Source organism: Balaenoptera borealis (assembly GCF_965194805.1).
Source record: "Balaenoptera borealis genome assembly, chromosome: 9".
Taxonomy (NCBI): domain Eukaryota; kingdom Metazoa; phylum Chordata; class Mammalia; order Artiodactyla; family Balaenopteridae; genus Balaenoptera; species Balaenoptera borealis.
Genome location: NC_138873.1, coordinates 61,066,102 through 61,092,084, shown reverse-complemented (window position 1 = coordinate 61,092,084; position 25,983 = coordinate 61,066,102). Strand labels below are relative to the sequence as shown.

The 25,983-nt window shown below is 37.6% G+C and overlaps 1 pseudogene across 1 annotated transcript in view; it reads left to right on the top strand.

Annotated features, from left to right (window-relative positions):
* Nucleotides 1–25,983, top strand: part of LOC309634809 (peptidyl-prolyl cis-trans isomerase E pseudogene) — a 258,076-nt pseudogene that overhangs the window by 12,160 nt on the left and 219,933 nt on the right. Inside the window, exon 2 of the transcript XR_014249610.1 lies at nucleotides 13,437–13,539. The product of XR_014249610.1 is annotated as a peptidyl-prolyl cis-trans isomerase E pseudogene (transcript). The remainder of the gene's footprint in view (nucleotides 1–13,436; nucleotides 13,540–25,983) is intronic.

Below are 25,983 nucleotides of genomic sequence, written 5' to 3'. Positions count from 1 at the left end.
AGAAAGTGGATAGGGAATAGGACACCTTAATTGACAATCCCTCTAAGACAACAGGAAATGAAGGAGGGGTGATTCTCCAAAGCAAAAGCGGAGTGTTGTTACCAAAGGAAGGAAGATGAAATGCTGTACAGGCAAAGCAGCAGATGCCTAACACTCCTTTCCCCTTCTCTGCGTGGTGGGATTTGCTTATCTCCCCATACGCCACTTATATCACTGCTGTGCTGTCACTTCCTACCATAACATCTCCATGACCAGGAAAAATAAATTATTCTCTTTTACATTTGTATAAGTAATAAGTACTATATCATCACCTTTAGTGTGCTACAGCAAAATAGCTGTGATGTATCTGCCTGTCTCTTAGAGGCAGCTTCCTCCAGGGAGAAAGATTCTACCCCACAGATAGCATACTGCTTCCCGGTCTGCTGCTTTTCTTCAGTTACCCAGTTCACTCTTTTCCTGGTGCCTACATGAGTTACAGATCCTTAGGCCTATTTCTAACTAAGACATTTGTAATTTTTTGTTTAGCTCAGGATATTTTCTATGATCTGCCTTACAAATTCCTCAAATCTGGTCTTCTGGCACCCCACTTCTCTGTTCAAAGACTATACCGAAGGTTCTGTTCTTTCCTAAACATCCCTGAAGATTCTAGTATTTCCTAAACCGCCACGGGTTAGATTTTCATGTCATACAAGTAGACTATGTAACTTTTATACATAGAATAAATACACAAAATAATATACTTCATATACACAGAGTTACTGTGCCATATCTGTCTCCTCACTAGACTATAAGCTTGAGATTATGTCTTCAGCACCTAGGATAGCACATGCATATAGTAGGCCCTTAAAAATAGTAGGCCCTTTTGACTAAATGAATGAAATGTTGCCACTTGTGTTTAACTATCAATATTCATCTTTTTATAAAAAATCTTTCTTATTTTATTGAGGTATAATTGACATGTAACATTATATTAGTTTCGGGTGTACAACATAATGATTTTTTGTTTGTTTGTTTTTGGCCGCACGGCGTGCAGGATCTTAGTTCCCTGACCAGGGATTGAACCCACGCCCCCTGCATTGGAAGCGTGGAGTCTTAACCACTGGAGCTCCAGGGAAGTCCCAAATCTGTTTTGAAAGTTGTTGTAATTATACTTTCTTAGTCTTGCAGTTTGAGCTGAGGCACCAACCTGAGAAAAATAACTATAACCCAATATTCTAACTGAGGTGCTAGATCATTATTGCAAAGTAGGTAGCCAAAATTTGCTTTTATCAGCATTAGCTGATCATCCAACTTTAGTCTATATATAAAAAAGAATTCACTAGGGACTAGAGTTTTAAGAGTGAGGACTTCTTTAGAGACTAAGTGTGGAAGTGTTTTCCCCCTCTTTCCTCAAGCCAAGTGAGGAGAACTTCAGGAACCACTTAGAGAGGCTGGCCTCTATCCCCTGGCATTTGGGGGCACACAGGTCTCTGTCTCAATGCTGACAGATCTGAAAGCAGAAGATTGGCTGGTGTGGCTCATGGTGGCAGGGCCAGGAGAGAGTGCTGTGGAGGGAGTGAGCTGTACTGCCACTGGGGTGAATAAATGGTGTGTGGCTCCTGAGGGAGGGAGCCTAACCTGAGGTGTCTTGGGAGGAAGATTGTGAAGAGGACTGCCTGAAGGGCTCAGGTGACACCAAGAGGCTAGATTCTTTTCCCATACAAGTTATTACAGAATATTGAGCAGAGTTCCCTGTGCTATACAGTAGGCCTTTGTTGATTATCTATTTTATATATAGTAGTGTGTGTATGGATATATGTATGTGTAAATATAACTGAATCACTTTGCTGTATGCCTGAAACTAACACAACACTGTAAATCAACTGTACTCCAATATAAAATAAAATATTAAATTAAAAAAAAAGAGGCTGGGGAGGGCACGGAAAGTCAGGCTCTGGGGGGCAGTCATTCGCAGTTGTCAAGGGGACGTGCAAATCTCTTCCTTGCTTAAAATCTTTCAGTGGCCTCCTATTGTTCTTAGAGTGAAATCTAACTCCTCCTATTTGTGATTTGACCCCTTCCTGTGTCCACCCTCCACCTCTTTCACAAATCATCAGCCATACTGGCCTTCTCTCAGTTCCTCTCACACACTGTATTCTTTTCTGTCTCAAAATGTTTGTGCAAGTTGTGCATTATGCCAGAACTGATTTTTTTCTCTTGCTTTTTCTAGGCCTGGCTCCGTTTGTCCTTGAGATCCTGACTAAAACCTCTCTTCCACATAGAGGCTTCTGTTGAACCCTCAATTTAACATAAATTTCTGTAATAGTTTGAGTTGGGCAAAGCTGCAAATGACATAAAACTCAGAATGACTGTATTTTAACAAGAAAAAACATCTCCTTTTCCCATGAAAGTCATGGAATCAGTCTAGACCTGGTAGTTTTGTGTGGTTTAAGGATTCCAGGATCCTTATATCTTATGTCTCCACAATGTGTGGCCTCAATTTTAAGTTCACTTCATGGTCCATAGGGCTGCTCCTTTTGTAGCCAGCACATGTACATTCCAGCTGGCAGGAAGGAGAAAAAGGGGGAAGGGCATGTATCCTTTTAAGCTCAATTCTAGAAGCTGCTCATACTACATTCACTTACACATATTGCATCATAGAGCATACTTGGAAACAGTTAACACTCACCCTCAGATGTGCCTAGGCATTTCACCCAGTTTCTGACCCACTTCAGTACTTCCTTGTTCTTAGCTTAGCTCTGTCACATCCAGCTGAAAGTTAGGCAAGCTGGGAAAGACAGTCTTTATCCTATCACTAAAATTAGGGGACAGGTTAAAATAAATATGACGGACAACTGGCAGTTGCCCCCACAGATACCCATCAGTTTTATTTTCTCACAAGACTAAGTTATAGAGGCTAAAACTCTTCTCCCTCATAGAAGTCTTCTTTGATCACTCAATCTAAAGTAAATTTCTGTAATATTTTGGGTTGGGTTCAGCTACAAGTAACAGAAAATTCAGCAAGAAAGTGACTTCACAGGAAAAAGATTTCATTATCTTTCATAGGAGAGTCATATAATCATTCTAGGGCTTGCGTGGTACTCTGTGGTATCAAGAAAGGGAATGAGTTAAATTGCATATCATTCAATTATATTAGTTATATTAGCACACTATAGCCCATGGGCCAAATTTGGCCTGCCACCTGTTTTTGTAAATAAAGTTTTATTGAAACTCAGCCTCACCCATTAGTTGACGTATTGTCTGTGGTTCCTTTCTCACTACAACTGCAGCGTTGAGGGTTGCAACTAAGAGTGTATGGTCCACAAAGCCTAAACTATTTACTGTGTGGCTCTTAATAGAAAAGAATTGCCAACCCCTGAGTTACATTAATAAGTTTGTTGAATAGCATCTATTTAGAGGCATGAATTTCCTTGGAGCTTTAAGAGTGTCCCTCTGAAAGCCAACAGTTATAAGTAAAAGTGTTTTAAATATGTTCCTTACAACATACTTTTTTCCCCCAGTATTTTCTTTAATTTTCTGTTTTTTATGGGAGGTGAGTAAGATGAAGATTTTTTGATTTTTTTCATTTGGAATTGTTTTCTGGCTAATCATTATGATGCTACCAGAGCAGGAAGGTACTTTATTTATTTATTTATTTATTTATTTTTGGCTGTGTTGGGTCTTCGTTTCTGTGCGAGGGCTTTCTCTAGTTGCGGCAAGTGGGGGCCACTCTTCATCGCGGTGCGCGGGCCTCTCACTGTCGCGGCCTCTCTTGTTGCAGAGCACAGGCTCCAGACGCGCAGGCTCAGTAGTTGTGGCTCACGGGCCTAGTTGCTCCGCGGCATGTGGGATCTTCCCAGACCAGGGCTCGAACCCGTGTCCCCTGCATTGGCAGGCAGATTCTCAACCACTGCGCCACCAAGGAAGCCCAGGAAGGTACTTTAGAAGTCACTATGTGGGACACAAGATTCCCCTTCCAGCTGCTGAAGTGCTGCTGTAAGCTCTTGCCTGTCAGCCCTTTTCAGAATTGCTTTCAGTAAAGAGAGCTTGCTTGCCCAAATTGGGGCATCTGGCATCCAATGACAATGGCATGAAAGTATAAATGCCCAGCCCTTCCTCCCCCAACCCTAAGTTGGGATAACTATGAAGGGTTATCCCAGCTTCAGAGCTCCCATCATTTAGTTGAGGCCTCATTGGGATTACATTGTAGCCCATTATCTCCCTCTGTACAGTCCTACTTTCATTCCCTGTCTTTCACAGAAGAACCAACTCTTGGTTGTTCACAAGAGTATTCCTCAATAAACTTCTTGCCTATTAAGCTCTACCTCAGATTCTTCCCACCAACAAAAATCACCTAACCTAATTTCCTGATTCTAGGAAGCTGAATCTTAATGGATTTCACAAGGCACAGATTTGGGAAGGGGAAGAGCCAGAACTTTTGGCTCCAAAGGTCAGTTCCCTTTCTACAGTAATATAACTATAAGGGAGCTCTCATTACTGTCTAATCACTTGGGCTTCTGTAAGAAGCAAAGACTTAAAGAATCAATGAAGTACTATAGCCTCCTCTTGATATTTTGATATTATAATGTCAAGAGTCTTTGTCAATTTAGCTTCATTGGGATTTGTTCACCACGTTATGGGATGAGGTGGAGTGGAAATCATTGTTTAAAGGAGAGTTCATGGGTCAGCATACCTAAATTTGAATCCCACATTCTGTATTTTCTAGTTGTATGTTCTTGGATAAATTTCTTAAACTCTCTTGAGTGTCAGGTTTATTACCTGAGAATTGGAGGATAATACTTATTAAGAGGCATAGGGGACCTTCTTCTATTCCATTACTTTAGTTTATCCAACATGTAACACCCATCCTATTTCATTTCATTCTATTCCAGAAGGAATTACTGAAAATTCTAAGACATTTCTATCACTATGATAGTTAAAGAAGCATAAGAATTCATGATTCCTGCCCTCAAGAAGTCTCTAATTCTATTAGAGAGACAAAACTTAGAATATAAAATAATTAGAGAAATGTATAAGGCCAAGTCAAAATGATATAGAATGGGCAGTATGTTAGGAAAATGAGGACAAATATAGATTTAATATAGGCAAAATTTTGTATGTTATCAGCTTATAATGGTTCTCTGAAGGTCAAAGGAAGCTGAGTTACCATTTTTCAAATTGAAAGAATGGAAAGAACTTTTCCATTCCATTCTCTACAATTGAAAGTATAAGAAAAGTCATAAGTGAAATATTAAAAATTTTTAATTTAATATAGGAAAATTCATTCTTTGTTGTCCAATTCTATGAGTTTTGAAAAATTCATAGAGTTGTATAAGCACCATCAAAATTAGTACACATACAGTTTCATTACTCCCCCCCAAAATTTCCTCATGTAAACACTGCAGTCAAACCTCCTCTCCTCCTTCAACTCCTGACAACCACTGATCTATTCTCTGTTCCTGTATTTTTGCTGTTTCCAGAATGTCATATAAATTATATTCTATACTATCCAGTCTTTTGATATGGCTTCTTTTACTTGGCATAATGTATTTTGGGTTCATCCATGATGTATGTATCAATAGTTTGTTTCTTTTGGAGTTATTTCCACTTTTTGAGTGTTATCAATATAGCTGTTATGAACATTTGTATACAAGTTTTTTATGTGGACATATGCCTTCATTTCTCCTGAGTAAATATGACATAAAAATAGAATTGCTGGGTCTTAAGGTAAATTTATGGATAACATTTTAAGAAATTGAAAAACAGTTTTCCAAAATGGCTGCACTGCTTTATATTTCCACCATCAATATATAAAGGTTCCATTTTCTCAGTATCCTTGTCAGCATCTGTTATTGTCATCTTTTTTTGGTAGCTATTCTTGTGGGTATTAAGTAGTTTTAATTTGCATTTCTCCAGTGACTAATGACTTGGGATATCTTTTCTTGTCTCTATTGGCCATTCATACATGTTCTTTGGTGAAATGTTTTATCTTATATATGATTTGTAATTATGTTCTCCCAGTGTGTGGCTTGCCTCTGTTGTTTTTCTTTTTTCAGTTTTATTACTTTCTGTTTTATCTTTATTGTTTATTTACTTCTCTTTGCTCTGATTGTAACTTAATATTTTTTTCTAGTTTTTTAAGATGAAAGCTTAGTTATTGATTGAGACTTTCTTTTCTAATAAAAGCATTTAGTGCTATTAATTTCCCTCTAAGCAATGCTTTAGCTTCATTCCACATATTTTGATATGTGATGTTTTCATTTTCACTTAGTTAAAAATATTTTCCAGTTTCTCTTGAGACTTTCTCTCTGACCTGTGGGTTATTTAGTAGTGCGTTGCATGATTTTCAAATACTTGGGACTTGGACAGGTGTCTTTCTCTTATTGATTTCTTGTTTAATTTCATTGTGGTCAGATAACATACTATGTAAGATTTCAATCCTTTTATATTTGTTAATGTTTGTTTTATCACCCAAAATATGGCCCATCTTGGTGAATGTGACATGTACATTTGAAAATTTTATGTATTCTGCTATTGTTGGGTAGAATGTTCTATAAAAGTCAATTAGGTCAAGTGGATGATAAGGTTGATCTGGTTTTCTATATTCTTGCTGATATTCTGCTTGTTCTACTGATTACTGAAAGAGGAGTGTTGAAATGTCCAAGTACAACTGAGAATTTATCTATTTCTCCTCTCATTTGTATCAGTTTTTCCTTCATGTGTTTTAAAATTGTTGTTAGGTTCATATACATTTAGGGTTCCTATGTCTTCTTAGTGATTTGATGCTTTTATCATGATATAATATCCCTCTTTATTCCTGATAGCTTTCTTCATTTCAAAGTCTATTTTGTCTGATACTAGTATGGCCACTGCAGCTTTCCTTTCACTAGGATTTGCATGGTATATCTTTTACAATGATTTTGCTTTTAGTGTATATCATTATATTAAAAATGGGTTTCTTACAAAAAGTGGGTCAGTTTACAAACAGTATGTAGTTGGATTTTGTTTTCCATCCAACCTGACAGTCTGTATTTTACTTGGTGTGTTTAGATCATTTTCATTTAATGTGATATGGTCGTATTTATTTTTAAATTATTTTTTGTTTGCCCCTTCTGGGTTTTTGTTGTTGTTGTTTGCATGTTTACTCTTTCTTATAGTCTTTTGAATTATATTTTAAATACTATATTTTATATATTTTGACTATATTTTAATATTCTACTTTAATTTATCTATTAGCTTTTTGACTGTATCTCTTTGTAGCATATTTATAGTAATTTCTCTAGGGATCACAGTGTACACACTTAATCTTTCAGAATATAACTGGAGTTAACATTTATCACTTCAAGTAAAATGTAAAAGCCTTACCACCATACAGGTTTCTTTACCCTCTCCCTTTTATGTTATAGTTGTCATTTGTATTATACTACATATATTGAAAAATTATCCAGATGGTGTTATGATTTTTTTATTTCAAGAGTCATAAACACTTTTTTAAACTTTAGATATGTTAAATTCTCTATTATTTTTACCCAGACATTTGTCATTTATATTGCTCTTCCTCCATTTCTAAAGTTCCAGATTTCCCTCTGGTATCATTTACCTGCAGCCTGAAGAACTAACTTTCTTTAGCATTTTTTTTTAGAGTAAGTCTGTTGGCAATAAATGCCTAGTTTTCCTTCATCTTTTATCTTATATGTCTTTATTCACCTTCATTCCTGAAGGATATTTTCAGAAGATATATTATCCTGGTTTGACAGTTCTTTCCTTTCAGTATTCTACAGTCTTTTGGCCCCTGTGTTTTCTGATAAAAAATCCGCAGTCATTTGAATAATTGTTCCCTTATATATAATGTGTCAGTTTTCTCCAGTGGTTTTTAAGGTTTTTTTTCCTCCTTTGGCTTCCAGCAGTTTTATTGTGTCATGTGTGAACATAGTTTCCTTTGAATTTATCCTGTTTGAGGTTCATTGACCTTCTGAATTTTGTAAATTTATGTCTTTCACAAAATTTGGGAGAGTTTCATTCATTATTTGTTTAAAAATATATATTTTTTCTGCATTAATCTCTTTCTCTTCTCCTCCAGAAAATCCAATTACATATTAGGTCTTTCAATATTTTTCTCTTGTTTCAATCCTTTTTCTCTGTTCTTCAGATTAGGCAATTTCTACTGATTAATCTTCAAGTTTACTGATTTTTTTCCCTCTATCATGTCCGTTCTGCTATTGTGCTCATCTTATGAACTTATTTAAAATATGTAATTTTTGACTCCACACTTTTTGATTCTTTTTCATTTTCTACTTTTCTGTAGAGACTATCTATCTTTCTATTCATTTTAAGAGTGTTCACTTTTACGTCTTGTAGGATGGTTACAGTAGCTGCTTTAATGTCTTGTCTGATAATTTAAATAATTTAAATATCTGTCATTCCAGGATTGGCATCTCTTAACTATATTTTCCCTTGAAATTTGGTCAGATTTTTGCCAGGTTCTTTACATGTCCAATAATTTTAGATTATATCTTCTGCAGTTTTGTTTATGTGAGACTTTGGGAACCTAGTAAAATCCTCCAAATAATTTGTTTGCTTGTCTCTTTGTTTGTTTGAGTGTTTTGTTTATTTGTTTGTTTTCGGAAGCAGTAGTCCAATTAGGTTCAAGCTATAAGTTTTGTTTCACTTTCTGTGGATGAATGTCTTTTCAGTTTTCAAAGCATTTGTTATGCTGCTGGATCTGCCCTTTCCATATACCACTCAGGGGTTAGTTTGAGGCTTGGGCAGTAGTTTATACACAGTTCAGTTCTCATAACCTTTGCTTTGCTCCTCTGGTTATGCTTCACATATGCACAACTTAGGGGTGAGCCTAAGATTTCTGTTGATTCATACACAGAAGTAGATGATCTCTTCCAGCTCTCTCTTCACCGGGACTTCCCCACATTCTCTGGCTTTTAAGCTATAAAGACAGTGTTACTTCTAAGAAAGACGCTTCACCAACAGCCAATCATACACCTGTTTTCATCTCTGCCTTTTTCTGGTTCATGGGCCAGTTTATCTACCCAGCACCTGACCTTATTAACCCAAGTGACACCCTCAAACTCAAACCTTTTACAGCCTCCCCAAACTCCCAGACTGGGTCAGGTATCTGTTTTATGATCATAGTATCCTGCAGTTAGCTTTGTGAAACTTATAACAGTTTGTATTTCCACGTATTTGTTTGTACGATTATTTTATTTATGCTTATCTTCTCTATTAGACTGTGCTAAGAGAATGGACTCTGGAGTCAGACTTGCAAGGTACAAATCCTGGTCACATATACTGGTTGGAAGATCTTAGGCAAGTAACTTAGCTACTCTGAGACACTATTTCCTCATCTGTAAAACTGAGGTTAAAGTAGTATTCACCTCATATAATTCTGGGAAGCTAATACTACATGTAAAGGTACCTGACACTCAATAAATCTTAAAATCATTGTTAACATATTAAAGTAGAAAATACATATTTTAAAATATATATCCACCCTCCACCCCATAATGAATGTCTTTCTTTCCCCATTTACTCTTCTCTCTCTCCACCCCAGTTTGGCCTGACTGTATTATATATTAACCACGTTTCTTTTTTGTTTTGTTTTGTTTTGTTTTTACCTTTTTAAACCTGATTGCAAAACCCATTATCTTATTGAATTTACCAGCTGGTAGTTTTTTTTTTTTTTTTAAAAAACAGAAATGGTTTAAAATGTTAAAAGAAATCCCACCATTATTTTCTTTCCACAATATTGACGCTCCTTTCTCATTTTTCTGGAATGGCTACTAAGTAAAAGGCACTGACTGATCTACTGCTCCACAACAAGCCACCCCTAAATCTAGTGTCTAAACCAATGATTTATTATGATTTACTATAGTTCCGTGGGTAAATTGGGCTCATCTGAGTAGTTATTGTTTGGTTTCTGTAATAGTATTTCAGGCAAATAGAGGCTGGGACTACAGTCATCTATAGGCTTGAATGTACAGGATGTCAAATGTGGTTTCTTCACTCACATGTATTGGTGCCTCTACTAGAGTGGATGGAACAGCCTTGGCTGGCTGGACATCTCTGTTTCTCTGTCTCTGTCTCTCACACACACATAATCATTAATTCTCTCTGTCTCTCTCTCCTTAGGCTTCCCCATTGGGTGGCTTGGGCTTTTTACTAGTATGGAGATCTCAGTGTATTCAGACTTCTTACCCAATGGTTGCCTTTCCCAAAACAAGTGTTGCAAGAGACTGAGGTGGAAACTACAAGGCTTCTTAGAACCTTGCCTCAGAGGTCTCACAGTGTTACTTCTGCTGCACTCTGTCATAGGGCCAGCCCAGATTCAGGTGGAGGGGAACACACATGAATATGAATTCTGAGAGACATGGTTTACTGGGGGTCATCTTTGAGGATGAGTTACCGCCATGAGCCTATAAACATACTCAACAAACCCACAAAGCCCCTTTCTTTCAGAAGCTTATAGTATAGTACAGGGCAGAGTTTCTTCACTTTGGCACTATTGACTTTTTAAAAATTAAATACATTTTTTTAGAACAGTTTTAGATTTACAGAAACTTTGCAGAGATAGTGCAGAGTTCCTATATACTCGCACCCAGTTTCCGCTATTATTAACATTTTACATTAAGATGGTACCTTTGTTAAAATTAATAAACCCATCAATTGATACATTACTATTAACTGAAGTCCATACTCTATTCAGACTTCTTTAGTTTTAACCTAAAATCCTTTTTCTGTTCAAGGATCCCATCCAGGATACCACCATACATTTAGTGTTCATATCTTTTTAGGCTCCTCTTGGCTGTGACAATTTCTCAGACTTTTCCTATTTTTGAGGAGTCTTGATCAGGTGTTTTGTAGAATGTCCCTCTATGGGAATCTGTCTGATTTTTTTTTCATAATTAGACTAGGGTTAGGGCACATACATGAACAATGTGACTTACCATTGTTGATGTTAACCTTGACCACCTGGCTGAAGTAGTGTTAGGTCAGATTTCTCCTCTATAAAGTTACTCTCAGTCCTGCCTCCCCACCCACGACTATGGACGTTAATATGAGAACCCCGCACCTAAGGAGTGGGGAGTTATGCTCCATCTCCTTGAGGAAGGATTATTTACATAAATTATTTGGAATTCTTCTGCAAGGAAGATTTCTCTTCTCTTTCACTTAATTAGTTTTCAATAACTTATTTATATCACTATGGACTCATGGATATTTATATTATAGCTTAGGTTATAATCCAATACTATTTTGTGTATTTGTTGCTCAAATATTTCCAACTTTTGCCATTGGGAGATCTTTCAGATGGTTCCTGTGTCCCTTTGACATACGCCATCAGCGTTTTGTTTTATAACTTTTGTTGATTTTTGAGCACTTCTTACTTTCTAGCACTACAAGATGCTCTAGATCACGTTGTATTTTTCTTGCCCCACATCTAAAATCAGCCTTTTGTCCAAGGACCCCTGGTTCCTTTTATTAGAAACCAATATCTGGGTGCTAGTTGTGTTCATTGCTACATTGTTAACATTTTGGGCCTGATAATTCTTTGTTGTTGGGACCTGTTTTGTGTATTGTAGATTGTTTAACAGCATCCCTGGCCTCTGCCTATTAGATGCCCATGGCAACCCTCCTTCTCCAGTTGTGAAAATCAATAACGTCTCCAGACATTGTCAAATATACCCTAAGGGGACAAAATGGCCCCTGGTTGAGACCCACTGGTAACGAGACAGACCTGCTGAAAATGACAAGGATATAATATAATGGAGAACAGTGGGAGAATTGCAGAAGAAGCCTCTGAGCCTGTTTGTAGATATTGGGGAAGGATTCACAGAGGAGATGACATCTGAACTGACAATTGATTTGATTTTTTGAGCCATTATCATGAGCCAGACAAAAGGTGATGTCTTTTTTTTGTTATCTCATATCCCAAACTTAAAAAGCAGGTATTTTACAGCTGAAGAAACAAAAGTTCAAAGGGACGAAGTAATTTTATTTACAGTGCCTGAGCTGGTCTTGAAGGATCCAGTCAGCCATCTGTGTGGAGAGCTTTGAGGGTACTGACACCTCCTCACACTGCTCGAATCTAGACTCTCTGAAGCACTCCTTGGTTTATAAAAGTGCATTACCGTCTCATTTTTAATTAATTTTTTTTCCATTGAATTCTGTCTTCTTGAGAGCAGAAACCATGGAGTGTTCATTTACAATGTTTGCCACATTGTAGGTGAACTAGTAAACGTTAGTCCGTTCCATGAAATTCCCCACTCACAGATTACAGAATTAACTCATGCTTCCTTCTGGTCACACTGCTATCCAACCAGCACCTCTGGTGGAGGGCTCAGTGCCAAGCATACCAGCCAACCTCCAGTAGTGGTCACTCTGCCTCCTCACTGTTTTACTCCCAGTGCCTCAAAAGGAGTAGTTGGCTTGTGTCAGTGACAACCTCAAACTGATTATAGCCTGTGGCACTTTGCCATAGGTTAGAGCTGCAAAAGGTGTTTTCTAAGGAAGGCAAAAAACATGCTATACCTCTGATATTAAAATGCAGAATGTGTTGCTCCTGGTTTCCACATGTAATGCCAATTTCTACTTTTGACAATTCCTTTGTCCCATATGATTCTTCTATCATTTAAGGAAAATTTTTTCACAGATCATGAAAGATGTTTTTTTCCTTCCTTTCAAATGCTTTACAGTCTTATCCCAATTTCCTTATTTATTTATTTATTTATTTTTTTGGAGGTGGGGAGGTTTTCTAGTTTATTAAACAAAACAGGGAAAAACGTGTCCTTTTTGTTGTTGTTCCTTTTCTTTTTCCTACAACTTCTAGATTTGCTATTTGCAGTTGCTATGAAATTTTAAGTCTATTGAATTAGAAGTTTCTGTCTCTGGTTTCAAGACTCACTTTCCTTCTTCCTTTCCTTTGCTAAAATTCTGGTCTAATTAAAAAAACAGTAGATCATAGTTAAATAAAACTGCACCCAGGATAACCCTAATTTCCATATGCAGATTTATCTGCACTGACAGCTACCCCCCCTTCACACACACTCTCGCTCTCTCTTTCTCCTTTCCCTCCTCTCCATCTCCCTATTGCATTGTGTCTGACTGATTTTCAGAGCACCTTCGCTGTTTCCCTCTTCTCATTCCCTTTCTGTAAAATATCTAGACAGGAAGGAGGTGGCTCAGAAGCTGAACAAACAATCTCATATTCTGCCTGCAATGTCATCGTTTCTTTCCCCCATTTTAGGGGGCTGAAGTTGCCCAGGAAGGGGATGCAGAGGAGCTGAAAGGAAGGGGGGAGCTCTCCAGAGGCAGCTGCGGTCAGGGGCAGGGACTGCCGCCAGATGTGCCTGCCTCTCTGGGCTTTGATGCGAAAGGGGCAGCAGGAGAAAATATTGGGAGACAAAAGCCCCCGTTTAAATGATCATTTTCTTTATTTAACATGGCAGCAGACACTCTCTGCGTAGGATCATCATGCCGAGCATAAACTGGACTTTCCCACTTGCCTGGCAGGAGTGAGACAGATCACTGTGTGCTATATGAGCATCTGAGGTAAGACCCACTCTTACAGATACTTGATTTTTTCCTAATCAATTAATTTTCTTAAATATATGTTTCAGCCTCAATCATATACAGTAGAGTAGGGGCAAATCTGTGTTAATCTGCATCTAAAGATCCAAGAAAAAGCAGAGGTATAATATATTCAACTCAATTTGGGGAGGTTAGTTACTTTGTCAATTCTGTGTGTGCTGTTTGTTTTTTTTTAGAAAAAATATTTGGTTTAAGAACAGACTGGTGTCATCATAATCCACCACTGGTGATAATACTGATGTTCAGACTCTTAAAAAAAAACTTTGCAAAAAGACAGTGAGCTACAGATGCATGTGCTGTATTTTTAGCTCACATACAAATATTAGAACTCTTATTAAAATGATAGGTTTTTTTTTTTTAACAGAGAAGGAATGAATGCTGCATAATTAAGTACAGTATTTAATTTGGCTGTTGTGAAGCAAAAGAATAAGGTAATAATTTTTATTGTACTAATCAGTCTCAAGATGTTCTCTGTGTTAATTGGGTTAAAAAAATTGCAGTACTTATTAGAAATTCTAATTTCACAATGCAGCACTGACAATAAGCTCAGCCAGTGAATTATTCACATCTTTAATTTGCTCACTTAATGACAGTGTTCTGTAATCAGAGTGCAGAGACTGCTGCCTATGCATTATGTATGATGCTCAGGACTTAAATGCAGGACATTATGAAGCTCTCAGTGGTTCAGTAATTAGTTTTCCACAAGACAGGATTTAGATATTCACAGATAAAAGTCCACAGTTGGATAATGCTAAGGTTGCAACACAAAATAACAAAGGAAAGGAAGCTCAAAGTTTAGACTGAAACTTTGTCTTTCTGGCCTTGTCCACCGTGGAAACAGAATCAAGCCACCTGAAATAGTTGCCTAGCTCTGATCGCATGTTTGAAAACTGTTTTTGAACAAAGTTGTAGCAGGCAAGGCATTTGAACAATTTCAGTGGATCAGAGGGGAAAGATAAAACCTTTTTAATTAGTGTTCACAGAAGCCCTGCAATCTATCCTCCTAATAAGTCTGTAGTATGCATAGCAGGCATTCTCAATGTGCTTTGTAACTTAGTGCAAATGCAAATCAGGTTACAATAGTGTTTGGCTGTAATTGTGTTTGTAAAAGGGTTACATGCCCAAATGGAGATTGAGCTTGCTCATGGTTTTGTTCCAATTGCTTCTGAGGGGAGGTTTGAAAACCAAATGAGATATTAAGTGAATCTGGGCATGAAAGGAAGTAGATCTGAATTGTCAGTGCAACTTTGGAATTTCTTACACTTGTCAGTTTAGAGTTGTCAGTTTTCCTTTAGTGATTCTGTCATAATTGTTGTCATAAATTATATAACCTTATAGACTATCCAGAACCCTTACAAATGCTTTAAAAATGTATACTAACTTTGGGAAAACATTTCACAGTATCAGTTCTAAAGTTTAATGACTAAATTGCAATCTTTAACTACAGTGATTTTTTTTTTTTTTTTTTTTTAAGAACATGCTGTGCTGCTTGGGGTATGTTTGAAGACTTAAATATTAAACTTTATTAATAAGATCCCATTGCTTTATCATTTGTCAGTCTAAGATTTGTGCTCATTTCTAAAACCCACGTGTTTGGACTCAATAAATATTGGTATCCAAAATTGGAATGCACAGTAACACTTTTAAAAAACTTCCTTTTATAGCTTAGAACATTTTTTAAAAGACAGTTGAGCTGAGAAATCTGTAGGCAGATGTAGTGTTTAGTGAATGAATGAACTAGTCAAATTAAAAAAAAATTATATTTCACTATAATTTGAAAAAATTTTAAAGTCGCACCTCCAAATTTGACTTCTAACTTCTAGAACTGAAAAGTTACTTTAACAAAATAAAAAAGGTTTTCCTGTATGTTTAGGAAGCTGTTGCTTTTGTGGTATTTAGAACATACTTTTTGGGGAAAGGACACTTGTTTGGGAGAGGAATTAGGATATTGGGCAGTTGAGCTGGTGACCTGGCTTTGCCGTGGGTTTGTATACAGAATAATATGTGGCAACCAGATGGTGGTAGTGGTACTGGTAGGTAGCTTAAAGAAATGGCTGGGAGTTAGAAAACTTGGTTCTAGTCCTGTTTCTGCCACAAACCAGCTATGTGACTTTGAGCACTTTAAAATCATTTTCCATTTCCTCAACTGTCAGACAGGAATAACAAACTTTTCTAGGCTTTAGAAAAAACAACTGTAGAGTTGTTACGGGGATAAATGAGGTAGAAGGAGTGAAAGTTTTTTGAAAATTTAAAAGCACTAGACAAAAATAAGGAAGTTATTTTAAGGATTAGCCTAAAACTAAATGTGTTTCTTTGAATGTGTATTGTTTATTATGGCAGATGCAATACTCTATAATGCAAAAATGTCAAAATATTGTTAAGTAAATCAATTGAAATTTAATTTAGTGAAAATAAGCCATGAAAAATTTCCATCTTAGGTATTTGGGGGAGAATTAAGAGAGCTTTGAGATCTCATAAACATCATTTTGATGTCACTACTCCAAAAAGGTTAGTGATTCTCTTGCTTTAGACAGTTCTTTCATCCATAACTTAGGAGAACTTATGTATTAATACTCTCAGAAGTCTTATGCCTGGAATGTCTGTCAGTCACTAAGATTTCAGTCTTTCTTCTTAGATTATATGAGTCACATTGAGATCATTTACACCACCAGAATTTTGGATCTATTTTACTCACCAAAAATCAGTATATCAACTGATCAATCAATAATTGATTATCTTATTAATTTTTTTCATCATCTATTGAGCACTTACAGTGCTATCAAAAATAACATGCTCTCTCTCCCTCATTCTTATGAGGCAGTTATGTCTGTATTGCAGATGAGAGACTGAAGCATAATGAAGTTAAGTAACTTGACAATACCACACAGCTTGTGAGTAGTAGAGTTGGAATTGAACCAGCTGCAAGTCCTGAGGTCTCAACCAATAGACTGTATTATCAGTTCCTAAGACCCTGTGTCCATTGCTGAGACAAGGTAATTGAGATTCCTGCCCTCAAACTGCTAACAGTGGTAACACTTGAATTTCTTCTTCATGCTCAGTTGTAGGTCAAGACTTGCTTCTCGTAGTGTGATCTACAGACTAGCAGCATTGGCATCATCTGGAACCAGGCTTGGGTGCTTTGTAAATTTTGATGTGGCTTTTACATCACCTGGGGATAAGGCAAAAATGCAGATTCTCACTCAGTAGGTCTGGGATGGGGCCCAAGATACTTTTCTAATGTTTCCAGATGATGCAGTGTTGCTGTTTGGAGAAGCTTCCAGTTGGTGACTTCTAGAATTACTCTCATTTCCCAAAGTTAGGTACCCAGTGTGTCTAAGACAGGCCAGGTGTACTGGATTGCTTACTGAGTCCTGCCCTTCCTCCATTTCTGATGTTTCTTTGATCCAGATAGAAGAGCTTCCACCTTGGTTTCCTGACTTGAGCCCTCTGCTGCCCTGAGTCTTAGCCCGCATACCTGTGGCCCTGGCTACCTGCTTAGCTCTGGCTTAGACCCTCTCCAATGGGTCTGATCTCACACTCCCAGTCACTAGCATTGACAGTCCTATATCTGTTGTGGCATCAGCCTGGTTGAGGACCTTTATTCCCTTTTCTGCATCAGAATCACCTGTGAAGCTTATTAAACACCTGCAAGCCCTCTCAGCACCAATGGCATAGATTCTGGTTCAGTATACCTGGAGTGGGTCTAAGGACCCTTTTTTTTTTTTTTTTTCTTTCAATCTTTTACAAACCTTTGTAGTTGATCTGATGGGTAGCACATGCTGAAAACACCATCCCTGGGGTCCCTTGCTGTGCCATGACCAGATGGGAATTATTTGGAAAGTGATATTGGTGTAGCTTGGGTTCAAGTTTGCCATGCACTAGGAACATTTTCTCTATGCCTTTATGTTAGCAATGGGAGCACAACATAGGAAGAATTTAAAACTTTGCTGAGCTAGTTTCAGGGAGGCTTTGCTGAATGATTGACATTTGAATTGGCTAGTCGTTGAATAAATGTCTTTTTTTTTTCAGATTAAAGGAATAGCATATGCAAAGACAGAGATAAAAATAAGAAAGCTATCTTCAATACTGAGACATCCATTTTGACAAAAGTGTTTGTTCAGCACACATAAGGGAGGATTAGGAGATAAAATTATAGACGTAGGTAGCCTCAGTTTTAGGACCTTATCTGTTAAATCGAAGAGTTTACACTTTATTCTATAGACAGAATTACCTAAGTTTAAGATGGAAAGCAAGGTGATCAGATGTGTGTTTTGGAAAGATAATCTTGGCATTGAGGTATATGAACTTAGTGGGGCAAAACTGAAGGGAAAGAGACAAGTTAGGTACCTGTGGTAATAGAGTGTGAGATGGGGAGGGCTGTTTTTCTCAGGCCACATGCCTGAGCCCTGAACTGAACCTTTTCTATCTCAGACCCTGATGATGTTTCTTTGTCACACTTATATTTTATAGTCGTAACCTACATGTTAGATCTTTTAAATGGCATGGCCTTGAGAATTCAGGGAACTCAATGCTTTTATGAGCCATCACTGGTTCTTCTCTTGATTATTTTACCTTATAATGCTAAGACAGCTAGCTCTAGGGTTCTTCTCTCAGGAGCTGCTTAGAGATTTCAGGTAATTATTTGCTAGCAAAATCGTCTATGTTGGTCTAAGAGAAACTTGAAAACAGTTAATGAGCAGCAATAGGAATGCCAATAGTTGGGAGAATTGTGTCTAGGCCTCTTGAATATACTGAGATTGCCCAAGCTCTGGAGAAGGACTTTGCATAGTCCATTAGCCGTTGCCCAAGCTCTGGGGAAAGACTTTGCATAGTCCATTAGCCTCGACCCAGCTTGATTTTTTGTCCTGCATCTGAATTTGTCCTTCTTAGAGTGAATCTCAGATGTGCTTAGGCATTTCACCCAGTTTTTGTTGACAAAAGTGTTTGTTCAACACACATAAGGGAGGAGTAGGAGATAAAATTATAAACTTCAGTACTTCCTTGTTCCTAGCTAAATTCTCTTCCTTGACTTTAATCTACATATGCTTATGTGGTAGGCTGAGTAATGGCTCCCCAAAGATAACTGCCATATCCTGTGAATATGTCACCATACATGGCAAAATGGACCAAGCAGATGTGATTAAGAATCTTGAGATGGGGAGATCATCCTGGATTATCTGACTGGGCCAATGTAATCACAAGGGTCCTTTTAAGAGAGAGGTAGGAAAGTCAGAGAAAGAGATTGGGAGAGGCTACCCTGCTGGCCTTGAAGATGGAGGGAGGGACGATGAGCCAAGGAATGCAGACATCCTCAAGAACCTAGAAAAGGCAAGGAAACAAAATTTCCCCTTAGAACTTCCAAAGGGAATCAGCCCTGCCAACACTTTGACTTTAGCCCAGTTAGACAGATTTTGAACTTCTTACCTCTAGAACTGTATGACAGTACATTTTTGTTATGTTAAGCCACTAAGTTTCTGGTAATTTGTTATAGCAGCAATAGGAAACTAATAGTTTATTACATACCTTTATCTGACATTTGTTTTGCTGTCCAATTTGTCTCACCGATAACAATTTTGTTGCTTTATTGTTGCTTTTCCTTGACTACTTCTCTGCTAGTGGGCCAGCACATTTATTTCTTCTGAGCTTCAAATTCCTCAGTAACAAAGGTAACCTAGGAGGTGAGTGACTGATGGGGCTGTATTGAGGTAAATGAGATAAGTCCAGTAAAGTACTTCACGCAGTGTTTGATGTAGGGTAGGTGTGAAATGAATGCAGTTGCTATCTCTTCATGAAATTCTGGTAAACTAATTGTTGGGTTTTTTCTCACAGTATTGGAGAAATTCAGTAGCTGTTTTGAATATTAATGGCTCACAGGATAGAAGTTTATTTAGGATTTAGATTAATAATTGCTTAGTACTTATAACAATTCTTTTTGATCCATTTTGAATTTCATTTAAAAGATATTTTGATTTTGAAATCTTTTGGGGGTAAAATATTATTCATGGCCATGTCTACACTGTGCAAACTAAACTAGCTAAAGCTTAGCAGAGCACTCTTTTTTTTTCAAAATTTTCCCCCTCCTGCCCCATTTTGAGTGTTTTTCTACACACACACACACACACACACACACACACACACACGCACACACATAAACACACAGTGTCTACTTATAGTCTGCAATACAGTTAGTGCCCTATGTAGAAAGATGCTGTGAGGGTTAAATGAGAATGCAGGTGAGATATTTGGTCTACTCTTTAGGAATATAATGTAAATTGTTGATACATCTGTTGTACTGACAAGGTTTTGAGCTGCTTGGGGAAAGATGTATATTATATCTTTGGATCCCTAAGGCCTTACAAGATTTGTTAAATAAATTACTAAATAAAAGTTGGAAACTTAGAGAGGAGCAGTGAAAAAGAGTTGGAGAAAAGGAAAAGAAAGAACCAAATCTGGTAGTTATTTGGTTAGCTTCTCCCACTGTTTGCCTCAGAAATGTCTCGCGATCTCTGCATTTGAACCCCTAGCCCCCAAACTACATTGTTAATGGGTGAACAGACTGTAAACCCTCAGTCATATGAACCAGTCTTAGTAACTCTGACTGTCCAACTAACTAGGGCTGACAAATAAACCTTCTCTTTCCCTATATTAGTTTCCTATTGCTGCCTTAACAAATTACCATCAACTTAGTACCTAAAACAACAGATTTGTTATTTTACAGTTTTGTAGGTAGGAAGTCCAGTACAGATTTCACCAGATGAAAATCAAGGTGTTGGAAGACTCTGTTCCTTCCTGGAGGTTCTAGAGGAGAATCTGTTTCCTGCTCATTTGAGTTGCTGGCAGAATTCAGTTCCTTGTGGTTGTGGGACCGAGACCCCCATTTTCTTTCTTTTTTTCCTTTCTTTACTTCTTTCTCTTTTTTTAATGGAAGCAAAGATAAGGAGTGTTATGGGAGAATCATGTAGAAAACTGACAATCAGAAATTTTTTTTGAAAATTTCATACTATCCCCAGGGGAAGATTTTACTAGCCCTATGAGGAAAGGAAGGCTCAGAGAAGTGCAGTGACTTGATTTAGGACACACAAAGGCCAGAGTCGAGCTCATTGGTCTGACTGTTGAGCTCATTCTATCAACCTCTCACTATTATATTTGCTGCTCTCTGGATGCGTAGGAACCCCAGGCTGCCCCCAGTTTCTGGTATAAGTATGTCCCAAATATTGCATGGAGGTAAATGGCATGGGACTTTTTTTTAACCTTTTGACCCCCTTCACCCATTTCTCTCATCCCCCTACCCCTCACCTCTTGTAATCACCAATCTGGTCTCTGTATCTATGCACTTGTTTTTGTTTGTTTTTTTACATTCCACATATAAGAGAGATCATATGGTATTTGTTTTTCTCTGGCTGACTTATTTCACTTAGCATAATAGCCTTGAGGGCATTATTGTTGGCTGTCAGCTGAAGCCCATTTTCATCTTCTAAAGGCCACCTACGTTCCTTGGCTTTCTGTCCCCTTCCCCGTCTTCAAAGCCTGCAATGGCAAGCTGAATCCTTCTCATGTTTCAAACCTCTCCTTATTCTTCATATCATCTCTCTGACCCACTCTTCTGCCTTTCTCTTCTAATTTCAGGGAGTCGTGTTATTATGTTGGGCCCACCTGGATAATCCAGGAAAATCTCTACATCTAAAGAGCCTTAACTGAATCACAACTGAAAAGTACCATTTGCCTTTAAGATAATGTATTCACAGGTTCCAGAGATTAAGAGGTAAATGTCTTTAGGGGCCCATTATTCCCCCTACCACAGTCGATAACTGACAGCTTTTGTCTGTATTATAGTTGTTCCACATCTTGTTTTCTAATTTGTGCAATATTATTTTCAGTCTCTCTCTAAGCCTCAGTTATCCAGTCTCAGAACTTTATTAGGCATTTGATTCAAATCTTTTGTTAACTTAGCTCTTCTGCAGTATAAAGTCATTTTTCTCCCAATTTGTTTCAATTCAATTCAATTCAATAAGAATTTATTGTCTACTGAAAACATTCCTGGTATGATAAGGTAAGGTATGGAGTTTGTAATCTGCTTTAGAGATAAGATGTATTCATATGAGACGGAGAAAAATGCAAGAGAGAATGTAATCACCATGGGTATGTGACAGACAAGGGTGCTAAAAGGGGAAGATTAGCATGCACGGTGGGATTAGGAAAGCAAGGTTGTGATTTTGCCTGGCTAAAGTCACTTACAAGATGTGATTTAAGGAACAATGGTCAGATCTTTCTGTTTCAAAATATCTCCCTATATAGCTTGAAATGTTTGCTTCACTTTGTCACTATTATATCCATTTAGCTTAAAAAGCATCCTCTTTTACCAAGCCATCCTGTAGAACTCTTGCTCAGGGAATATATATTCTTAACTGTTCTTAATTGAATACTGCATATCCATCCTTGTACTTTAGTCTGAATCAACTTTCTATAGACTTTTAAATTTGTTGTCCTAGTATCTGAGAGGGTTTCTAGCACCAGGCATTTTGGGACCTCAATAGCATATAAGTGGAGTAAATCAGGAGCAGGTGGGGACAAGTCTTGGAAAACTGAGCCAGGACCCCTATTACTCTCTCATGATGCCCCTAAGAGAGATTAACATGGCAGTGGGTCTGACTCCCATAGATTGTGGCCAGAAGTCCATATTCCAGTGTTCAAGGGGAAGTAGTTCAAGTCTGAGACAAACAACCATTAATATCACAGAAGCTCTTAAAATGATAAGTAGGAATCGAGCCATAGAAGTATCTGGAGAGAGTAGAAAATTATAGTCAGGTAGGGGTAGCTTGTTTCTGGGAGAACAGATCCAGATAGAACCTGAACCTCATCTAGGGTCCATCCAGCCGCATTAAGGAGACAAGAGGTAGGCAATTATTTGGATCCCAGGCAAATGGACCAGAATTTAGGATAGGGAGCTTGAATATAAAGTGGAAAGCATGGCCAAAGGCCAGAAATAGAGACTTGGTATGAATGGTGAGACAAAGGTTCCAGCCTGGGGCTTGGGATCACTGTGGTCAGGGAAGACTTGAGCTTCTGCTGACAGACAAATTCCAGACCTTTGGGACCATAACTCTAATATTCAGTCAGGCCTCATTCTCATTGGCTCAGGCAGAACAGGGCTCACTGATTGTTGTTTTTCACGGGCCTGCACCTGGCCATGGGTATTGTAGGTCCCGATTGTCAGCCTGTGGAGAATTGGATGAGCACAGTTGGTCTCTGCAATGCTAAGAACACTTCCATGGAAATTTGTTCCACCTGTGTTGTGGAGTCTGTCTAATGCCAGATGACTTCAGGCACAGTTGAATTAAACTAACAAGTTGTTTGCTTTTACTATAGTGTTATTCCAAATCTGGACACTGGTCATTATTTGGTCATTTTGTTAATTTTCTAAGTTAAAAATTTAGATTGAGTTTTGGCAGAATAGGTGAAATTCTAATAATCCATTCTCTCTGAAGTTAAAATGAGAGGGAGTGAGTTCCCTGAGACTTGAGGAATTCAAACATTCATTAGATGACCACTTGGCAGACGTGATACTAAGGCTAAACAGGTGACATTTAAAGGTCCCTTCTAATCCTAAAATCCTGTCTAAATAAGGATAATGTAAAATATCTAGACGTCATAGTTTATTGAATACCCGGCTTCTTTTAAATTTTAGAAAAACACATTAATTAGAAAAGAGATATTAAAAGGGATAATTTTCATTAAGCATGCTTGGTTATTTTAAATTACTTTCTTCAACTTAAAATCCCCTTAATACACTGATTACTTATTAGATAAACCAATAATTTTCATTTGTAGTAAAATGAAAATTTATGCATAAATATTTAAATGTTACACATAGTCATATCCATTGAGGATCCTTTTTTTTTTTAAAGCATAAAATCCATACTGGTATATTTTATTACAAAGTTGTTTATTTTAATGCTAGTTGCACTGAATTTCAATGGACTTTTTAATTGCAATTAAGCTCACAGTTTTCAAAGTTCTTTTAGAAGAAGGGCCTATCTGTATTTAAGATGTGTGTTGCCTTAGTTAGTGCTGTCACCCAATCTCTGCTGTGTCTGGCAGGCAGTCTGTGAAGAAACAAGTCCACAAAAATGGTGTGTGATTTGGGGGTTGGTGTCTATATCTAGGAATGAGATACGGTGGGAGAAGGTAACTTTTTTTTTTTTTAATTAATTAATTAATTAATTTATGGCTGTGTTGGGTCTTCGTCTCTGCGCGAGGGCTTTCTCTAGTTGTGGCAAGCGGGGGCCACTCTTCATCGCGGTGCGCGGGGCTTTCACTATCGCGGCCTCTCTTGTTGCGGAGCACAGGCTCCAGACGCGCAGGCTCAGTAATTGTGGCTCACGGGCCCAGTTGCTCCGCGGCACGTGGGATCCTCCCAGATCAGGGCTCGAACCCGTGTCCCCTGCATTGGCAGGCAGATTCTCAAACACTGCGCCACCAGGGAAGCCCAAGAAGGTAACTTTTGGTACCTTCATTTTAAGCCGAGAATCACAGAATTTACATGCTTCAAAAGTTTTTAGTGACAACCCTCATACCTCATTTTACAGATGAGGAAACAGTCACAGTGAGGTTGAGTGGCTTATCTATTCATATATTGCACTTAGCAGTTCTCCCAGCTCCTTTACATTCAGTTTGACCCTGACAGCCCATTCAATTATTACTCTTCTTTTAAAGAAGAGGAGAGATCGAGTGAATTGGGCAAGATCACACAGTCAGTGGATGGGGGTCCTGTTGTCTCCACTTGTGATGCTGGAATATAGCCTTGCGCAGTACTTTTTTCCATCCTTATTTCTCTGGTGACTACAAGATGATTAAATCAAACCTTATTCATCTGAGGGTAGGTAAAATAAAGTTACAACATACCCCATTCGTTGCAAAACAGTGTAAGATTTGGAAGTGCTGAAAATAGCTTTTTCCTAAGGAATTTACTAAACTTATCATGTGTAGTTTATATTTTATAAATAATATTAGATACCAATCACATGTATTATTTTGATATTTACAAGTTTCATAATACTTAGCATTTTAAAAACAGATTGCTTTTTATATAGTAATATTTGATTTATTGCCTTATAATCATTGTTTTTGATGAACATTGACATATATATTTGAACATTCAGGAGCAGAAACTTTGTAATGATGCCAGTCAAAAGTTATTCTCAGAATTTTAATTTTATAATGTTGTACATTGTAAATAATTACATTTATTTCTTTTGATCTCTATGTGTTGATCTTTAAAAATATTCTTAACTATCTGCCTAAAGCTGGTTGTAGGCAGGACTTTTGATTGCAGTCTTCTCACACCTTGTGTCCTAAGAAGTCACTTTTCTCTTACTTTTCTTGAAGCCCAGATGTGAAGATCCTGCAGTTTTTCCGTTGCAATGCAAGAAGAGCTTCTTAGCGTAGGGAAGATGCTTCAAAGCCACTTTCCCTCGATGTCCATGACTGTGTCTGTAACTCACTGCTGAGCTCTTCACAACACGCTACCTGTTCTAATCTTTCAACATCCCAGAGACCTAAGCATTGCAATATGATTGCCATTCTGTAAATGGGGAAACTGAGGTTCTGAGAGGTTGAGTGCAAAAACCATTCAAGATATCCTTTTTCTACCACAACAAACTTATTTTATTATATTTCCTTTTGAAAGAGAGAGAGAGAGAGACAGAATAAACGTAAGATCAACAGTGGCCCTTTACATTTGTATAGCACTTCAGAAATTTCTCTTTATTTTTCTAGCCCACTGTGTGTTATGTGTGTATTACAGTGTTCTCTAGAGGACTAATGTGATAATGATAATAGTAATATTTGTTAAAAACCTGCTATATGGCAGACACTGTGCTAAGTGTTTCATATACTTTATCTCATTTCATCCTCACAGCAGCCGTATGAAGTAGAAATTATTATCCTCATTTTTAAGATGAGAAAATGAGGCTTAGAGAGATTAAATGGCTTGCCCAAGGTTACTGCTGTTTAAACCAAGCAATCTAACTGCATATTCCAATACCCTAACCAGTCTGCTCTGCTGCTTGCACTGTACCTAAGGCTCTTATTTTTTACCTACTAATGTTTCTTCTCTTTTATGAAGGGGTTGCAGGGGAGTGACTTCTGCACTAGCACTGCGCTGTTAAGAACTGCTGCTACTGACCAGTGTGCTCAAAATTTAGTGGGTATAAATACTATCTGAGTTGTTTCCTAAGGAAAATGGTACTAGACATTGCTGAAATTTTCATACTAACCTAATTGATGTAAGATTTAAATGTGAATTAGAGTTGCTTAGTGGGTAAACCCCCAAATTTGATATTGTCAACAAATGTCTAAGTAAATAATCATCTCTTGACAATTTTTTATATGAAAACAGATTTTATG